This window comes from Bufo gargarizans, chromosome 1, assembly GCF_014858855.1.
Source record: "Bufo gargarizans isolate SCDJY-AF-19 chromosome 1, ASM1485885v1, whole genome shotgun sequence".
Taxonomy (NCBI): Eukaryota; Metazoa; Chordata; class Amphibia; order Anura; family Bufonidae; genus Bufo; species Bufo gargarizans.
Genome location: NC_058080.1, coordinates 686,793,695 through 686,801,941, shown reverse-complemented (window position 1 = coordinate 686,801,941; position 8,247 = coordinate 686,793,695).

The window sequence follows — 8,247 nt, the reverse complement described above, 5'->3', positions numbered from 1 at the left end:
CTGTTACGGGACCTCTCTCCTCTGCCTGTGTGTGTGCTGGGCCTAAATATATGCCAATGGACTGTTGCAGTGGTGGCTGACGTGAAGCCTCATTCTCTGCTATGACATGCAGACTAATTCTCTGCTGACATGAAGCCAGATTGTCTGTTACGGGACCTCTCTCCTCTGCCTGTGTGTGTGCTGGGCCTAAATATATGCCAATGGACTGTTGCAGTGGTGGCTGACGTGAAGCCTCATTCTCTGCTATGACATGCAGACTGATTCTCTGCTGACATGAAGCCAGATTCTCTGTTACGGGACCTCTCTCCTCTGCCTGTGTGTGTGCTGGGCCTAAATATATGCCAATGGACTGTTGCAGTGGTGGCTGACGTGAAGCCTCATTCTCTGCTATGACATGCAGACTAATTCTCTGCTGACATGAAGACAGATTCTCTGTTACGGGACCTCTCTCCTCTGCCTGGGTGCTGGGGCCTAAATATCTGAGAATGGACTGTTCCAGTGGTGGGTGACGGGAAGCCAGATTCTCTGCTATGGAACCTCTCTCCAATTGATTTTGGTTAATTTTTATTTATTTAATTTTTATTTTAATTCATTTCCCTATCCACATTTGTTTGCAGGGGATTTACCTACATGTTGCTGCCTTTTGCAGCCCTCTAGCTCTTTCCTGGGCTGTTTTACAGCCTTTTTAGTGCCGAAAAGTTCGGGTCCCCATTGACTTCAATGGGGTTCGGGTTCGGGACGAAGTTCGGATCGGGTTCGGATCCCGAACCCGAACATTTCCGGGATGTTCGGCCGAACTTCTCGAACCCGAACATCCAGGTGTTCGCTCAACTCTAGTGCCAACTTCTAATATTTTATTCAGAATAGAACATAAATCACGGAACAAAAGTTTAAACTGAGAAAATGTACCATTTTAAGGAAAAAATATGTTGAATCAGAATTTCATGGTGTCAACAAATCCCCAAAAAGTTTGGACAAGGCCATTTTCACCACTGTGTGGCATCTTCCCTTCTTCTTACAACACTCAACAGACGTCTGGGGACCGAGGAGACCAGTTTCTCAAGTTTAGAACTAGGATTGCTCTCCCATTCTTGTCTAATACAGGCCTCTAACTGTTCAATCGTCTTGGGCCTTCTTTGTTGCACCTTCCTCTTTATGATGTGCCAAATGTTCTCTATAGGTGAAAGATCTGGACTGCAGACTGGCCATTTCAGTACCCGGACCCTTCTCCTACACAGCCATGATGTTGTGATTGATGCAGAATGTGGTCTGGCATTATCTTGTTGAAAAATGCAGGGTCTTCCCTGAAAGAGATGACGTCTGGATGGGAGCATATGTTGTTCTAGAACCTGAATATATTTTTCTGCATTGATGGTGCCCTTCCAGACATGCAAGCTGCCCATGCCACACGCACTCATGCAACCCCATACCATCAGAGATGCAGGCTTCTGAACTGAGCGTTGATAACTAGGGATGAGCGAACTCGAACTGTATAGTTCGGGTTCGTACCGAATTTTGGGGTGTCCGTGACACGGACCCGAACCCGGACATTTTCGTAAAAGTCCGGGTTCGGGTTCGGTGTTCGTCGCTTTCTTCGCGCTTTTGTGACGCTTTCTTGGCGCTTTTTGAAAGGCTGCAAAGCAGCCAATCAACAAGCGTCATACTACTTGCCCCAAGAGGCCATCACAGCCATGCCTACTATTGGCATGGCTGTGATTGGCCAGAGCACCATGTGACCCAGCCTCTATTTAAGCTGGAGTCACATAGCGCCGCCCGTCACTCTGCTCTGATTAGCGTAGGGAGAGGTTGCGGCTGCGACAGTAGGGCGAGATTAGGCAGATTAACTCCTCCAAAGGACTTGATTAACTGATCGATCTGCAGCTGTGGATCATTAAGCTGCTGATCCTCAATTGCTCACTGTTTTTAGGCTGCACAGACCGTTTGTCAGTCTCATTTTTCTGGGGTGATCGGCGGCCATTTTGTGTCTTGTGGTGCGCCAGCACAAGCTGCGACCAAGTGCATTTAACCCTCAATGGTGTGGTTGTTTTTTGGCTAAAGCCTACATCAGGGGAAGCTGTCACACCAAGTGCATTTAACCAGCAATAGTCTGTTCATTTTTGGCCATATACAAAATCAGGGGCAAGCTGCGCCTGTCACCAAGTGCATTTAACCCTCAATGGTGTGGTTGTTTTTTGGCTAAAGCCTACATCAGGGTGAAGCTGTCACACCAAGTGCATTTAACCAGCAATAGTCTGTTCATTTTTTGGCCATATACAAAATCAGGGGCAAGCTGCGCCTGTCACCAAGTGCATTTAACCCTCAATGGTGTGGTTGTTTTTTGGCTAAAGCCTACATCAGGGTGAAGCTGTCACACCAAGTGCATTTAACCAGCAATAGTCTGTTCATTTTTTGGCCATATACAAAATCAGGGGCAAGCTGCGCCTGTCACCAAGTGCATTTAACCCTCAATGGTGTGGTTGTTTTTTGGCTAAAGCCTACATCAGGGTGAAGCTGTCACACCAAGTGCATTTAACCAGCAATAGTCTGTTCATTTTTTGGCCATATACAAAATCAGGGGCAAGCTGCGCCTGTCACCAAGTGCATTTAACCCTCAATGGTGTGGTTGTTTTTTGGCTAAAGCCTACATCAGGGTGAAGCTGTCACACCAAGTGCATTTAACCAGCAATAGTCTGTTCATTTTTTGGCCATATACAAAATCAGGGGCAAGCTGCGCCTGTCACCAAGTGCATTTAACCCTCAATGGTGTGGTTGTTTTTTGGCTAAAGCCTACATCAGGGTGAAGCTGTCACACCAAGTGCATTTAACCAGCAATAGTCTGTTTATTTTTTGGCCATATCCCAGTCTAATTCTGTCACTAAATCCATACCGGTCACCCAGCGCCTAAATACTAGGCCTCAAATTTATATCCAGCTAAATCTGTCCCTAGTGCTGTAGCTGGGCGAGTTATTTAGTGTCCGTTCAAGCACATTTCTTGTTCTGGGTTGAAATACAATTCCCAATTTAGCAATTTCATAATTTAGTGGTTCCTGCTATATCAGAGCTATTTGAAATCTATCCCAAAAAGGGTATATAATATTGAAGGTGCACATTGGGTCATTCAGAATAACTTCACACACACCCGCTACTGTGTATTTCCAAGTCTAATTCTGTCACTAAATCCATACCGGTGACCCAGCGCCTAAATACTAGGCCTCAAATTTAATTCCCTCTAAATCTCTCGTTACCCACCGCTGTACTGTTGTTGCTGGGCAAGATATTTAGTGTCCGTCAAAGCACATTTTTTGTTCTGGGTTGAAGTACAATTCCCAATTTAGCAATTTCATAATTTAGTGGTTTCTGCTATATCAGAGCTATTTGAAATCTATCCCTAAAAGGGTATATAATATTGAAGGTGCACATAGGGTCATTCAGAATAACTTCACACACACGCTTCTGTGCATTTCCAAGTCTAATTCTGTCACTAAACCCATACCTGTCACCCAGCGCCTAAATACTAGGCCTCAAATTTAAATCCCTCTAAATCTCTCGTTACCCACCGCTGTACTGTTGTTGCTGGGCAAGATATTTAGTGTCTGTCAAAGCACATTTTTTGTTCTGGGTTGAAGTACAATTCCCAATTTAGCAATTTCATAATTTAGTGGTTTCTGCTATATCAGAGCTATTTGAAATCTATCCCTAAAAGGGTATATAATATTCAAGGTGCACATAGGGTCATTCAGAATAACTTCACACACACGCTTCTGTGCATTTCCAAGTCTAATTCTGTCACTAAATCCATACCGGTGACCCAGCGCCTAAATACTAGGCCTCAAATTTAAATCCCTCTAAATCTCTCGTTACCCACCGCTGTACTGTTGTTGCTGGGCAAGATATTTAGTGTCCGTCAAAGCACATTTTTTGTTCTGGGTTGAAGTACAATTCCCAATTTAGCAATTTCATAATTTAGTGGTTTCTGCTATATCAGAGCTATTTGAAATCTATCCCTAAAAGGGTATATAATATTGAAGGTGCACATAGGGTCATTCAGAATAACTTCACACACACCCGCTACTGTGTATTTCCAAGTCTAATTCTGTCACTAAATCCATACCGGTGACCCAGCGCCTAAATACTAGGCCTCAAATTTAATTCCCTCTAAATCTCTCGTTACCCACCGCTGTACTGTTGTTGCTGGGCAAGATATTTAGTGTCCGTCAAAGCACATTTTTTGTTCTGGGTTGAAGTACAATTCCCAATTTAGCAATTTCATAATTTAGTGGTTTCTGCTATATCAGAGCTATTTGAAATCTATCCCTAAAAGGGTATATAATATTGAAGGTGCACATTGGGTCATTCAGAATAACTTCACACACACCCGCTACTGTGTATTTCCAAGTCTAATTCTGTCACTAAATCCATACCGGTGACCCAGCGCCTAAATACTAGGCCTCAAATTTAATTCCCTCTAAATCTCTCGTTACCCACCGCTGTACTGTTGTTGCTGGGCAAGATATTTAGTGTCCGTCAAAGCACATTTTTTGTTCTGGGTTGAAGTACAATTCTCAATTTAGCAATTTCATAATTTAGTGGTTTCTGCTATATCAGAGCTATTTGAAATCTATCCCTAAAAGGGTATATAATATTGAAGGTGCACATAGGGTCATTCAGAATAACTTCACACACACCCGCTACTGTGTATTTCCAAGTCTAATTCTGTCACTAAATCCATACCGGTGACCCAGCGCCTAAATACTAGGCCTCAAATTTAATTCCCTCTAAATCTCTCGTTACCCACCGCTGTACTGTTGTTGCTGGGCAAGATATTTAGTGTCCGTCAAAGCACATTTTTTGTTCTGGGTTGAAGTACAATTCTCAATTTAGCAATTTCATAATTTAGTGGTTTCTGCTATATCAGAGCTATTTGAAATCTATCCCTAAAAGGGTATATAATATTGAAGGTGCACATAGGGTCATTCAGAATAACTTCACACACACGCTTCTGTGCATTTCCAAGTCTAATTCTGTCACTAAACCCATACCTGTCACCCAGCGCCTAAATACTAGGCCTCAAATTTAAATCCCTCTAAATCTCTCGTTACCGTTGTCCTGTTGTAGCTGGGAAAGTTATTTAGTGCCCGTCAAAGCACATTTTTTGTTCTGGGTTGAAGTACAATTCCCAATTTAGCAATTTCATAATTTAGTGGTTCCTGCTATATCAGAGCTATTTGAAATCTATCCCAAAAAGGGTATATAATATTGAAGGTGCACATAGGGTCATTCAGAATAACTTCACACACACCCGCTACTGTGTATTTCCAAGTCTAATTCTGTCACTAAATCCATACCGGTGACCCAGCGCCTAAATACTAGGCCTCAAATTTAATTCCCTCTAAATCTCTCGTTACCCACCGCTGTACTGTTGTTGCTGGGCAAGATATTTAGTGTCCGTCAAAGCACATTTTTTGTTCTGGGTTGAAGTACAATTCCCAATTTAGCAATTTCATAATTTAGTGGTTTCTGCTATATCAGAGCTATTTGAAATCTATCCCTAAAAGGGTATATAATATTGAAGGTGCACATTGGGTCATTCAGAATAACTTCACACACACCCGCTACTGTGTATTTCCAAGTCTAATTCTGTCACTAAATCCATACCGGTGACCCAGCGCCTAAATACTAGGCCTCAAATTTAATTCCCTCTAAATCTCTCGTTACCCACCGCTGTACTGTTGTTGCTGGGCAAGATATTTAGTGTCCGTCAAAGCACATTTTTTGTTCTGGGTTGAAGTACAATTCTCAATTTAGCAATTTCATAATTTAGTGGTTTCTGCTATATCAGAGCTATTTGAAATCTATCCCTAAAAGGGTATATAATATTGAAGGTGCACATAGGGTCATTCAGAATAACTTCACACACACGCTTCTGTGCATTTCCAAGTCTAATTCTGTCACTAAATCCATACCGGTGACCCAGCGCCTAAATACTAGGCCTCAAATTTAAATCCCTCTAAATCTCTCGTTACCCACCGCTGTACTGTTGTTGCTGGGCAAGATATTTAGTGTCCGTCAAAGCACATTTTTTGTTCTGGGTTGAAGTACAATTCCCAATTTAGCAATTTCATAATTTAGTGGTTTCTGCTATATCAGAGCTATTTGAAATCTATCCCTAAAAGGGTATATAATATTGAAGGTGCACATAGGGTCATTCAGAATAACTTCACACACACCCGCTACTGTGTATTTCCAAGTCTAATTCTGTCACTAAATCCATACCGGTGACCCAGCGCCTAAATACTAGGCCTCAAATTTAATTCCCTCTAAATCTCTCGTTACCCACCGCTGTACTGTTGTTGCTGGGCAAGATATTTAGTGTCCGTCAAAGCACATTTTTTGTTCTGGGTTGAAGTACAATTCTCAATTTAGCAATTTCATAATTTAGTGGTTTCTGCTATATCAGAGCTATTTGAAATCTATCCCTAAAAGGGTATATAATATTGAAGGTGCACATAGGGTCATTCAGAATAACTTCACACACACGCTTCTGTGCATTTCCAAGTCTAATTCTGTCACTAAACCCATACCTGTCACCCAGCGCCTAAATACTAGGCCTCAAATTTAAATCCCTCTAAATCTCTCGTTACCGTTGTCCTGTTGTAGCTGGGAAAGTTATTTAGTGCCCGTCAAAGCACATTTTTTGTTCTGGGTTGAAGTACAATTCCCAATTTAGCAATTTCATAATTTAGTGGTTCCTGCTATATCAGAGCTATTTGAAATCTATCCCAAAAAGGGTATATAATATTCAAGGTGCACATAGGGTCATTCAGAATAACTTCACACACACGCTTCTGTGCATTTCCAAGTCTAATTCTGTCACTAAATCCATACCGGTCACCCAGCGCCTAAATACTAGGCCTCAAATTTATATCCCGCTGAATTTGAATACAATACATTGGGCCAAATAATATATTTGTTGTTGTGGTGAACCATAACAATGAGAAAAACATCTAGTAAGGGACGCGGACGTGGACATGGTCGTGGTGGTGTTAGTGGACCCTCTGGTGCTGGGAGAGGACGTGGCCGTTCTGCCACATCCACACGTCCTAGTGTACCAACTACCTCAGGTCCCAGTAGCCGCCAGAATTTACAGCGATATATGGTGGGGCCCAATGCCGTTCTAAGGATGGTAAGGCCTGAGCAGGTACAGGCATTAGTCAATTGGGTGGCCGACAGTGGATCCAGCACGTTCACATTATCTCCCACCCAGTCTTCTGCAGAAAGCGCACAGATGGCGCCTGAAAACCAACCCCATCAGTCTGTCACATCACCCCCATGCATACCAGGGAAACTGTCTCAGCCTCAAGTTATGCAGCAGTCTCTTATGCTGTTTGAAGACTCCGCTGGCAGGGTTTCCCAAGGGCATCCACCTAGCCCTTCCCCAGCGGTGAAAGACATAGAATGCACTGACGCACAACCACTTATGTTTCCTGATGATGAGGACATGGGAATACCACCTCAGCATGTCTCTGATGATGACGAAACACAGGTGCCAACTGCTGCGTCTTTCTGCAGTGTGCAGACTGAACAGGAGGTCAGGGATCAAGACTGGGTGGAAGACGATGCAGGGGACGATGAGGTCCTAGACCCCACATGGAATGAAGGTCGTGCCACTGACTTTCACAGTTCGGAGGAAGAGGCAGTGGTGAGACCGAGCCAACAGCGTAGCAAAAGAGGGAGCAGTGGGCAAAAGCAGAACACCCGCCGCCAAGAGACTCCGCCTGCTACTGACCGCCGCCATCTGGGACCGAGCACCCCAAAGGCAGCTTCAAGGAGTTCCCTGGCATGGCACTTCTTCAAACAATGTGCTGACGACAAGACCCGAGTGGTTTGCACGCTGTGCCATCAGAGCCTGAAGCGAGGCATTAACGTTCTGAACCTGAGCACAACCTGCATGACCAGGCACCTGCATGCAAAGCATGAACTGCAGTGGAGTAAACACCTTAAAACCAAGGAAGTCACTCAGGCTCCCCCTGCTACCTCTTCTGCTGCTGCCGCCTCGGCCTATTCTGCTGCTGCCGCCTCGGCCTCTTCCTCCGCCTCTGGAGGAACGTTGGCACCTGCCGCCCAGCAAACAGGGGATGTACCACCAACACCACCACCACCACCTCCGTCACCAAGCGTCTCAACCATGTCACACGCCAGCGTTCAGCTCTCCATCTCACAAACATTTGATAGAAAGCGTAAATTCCC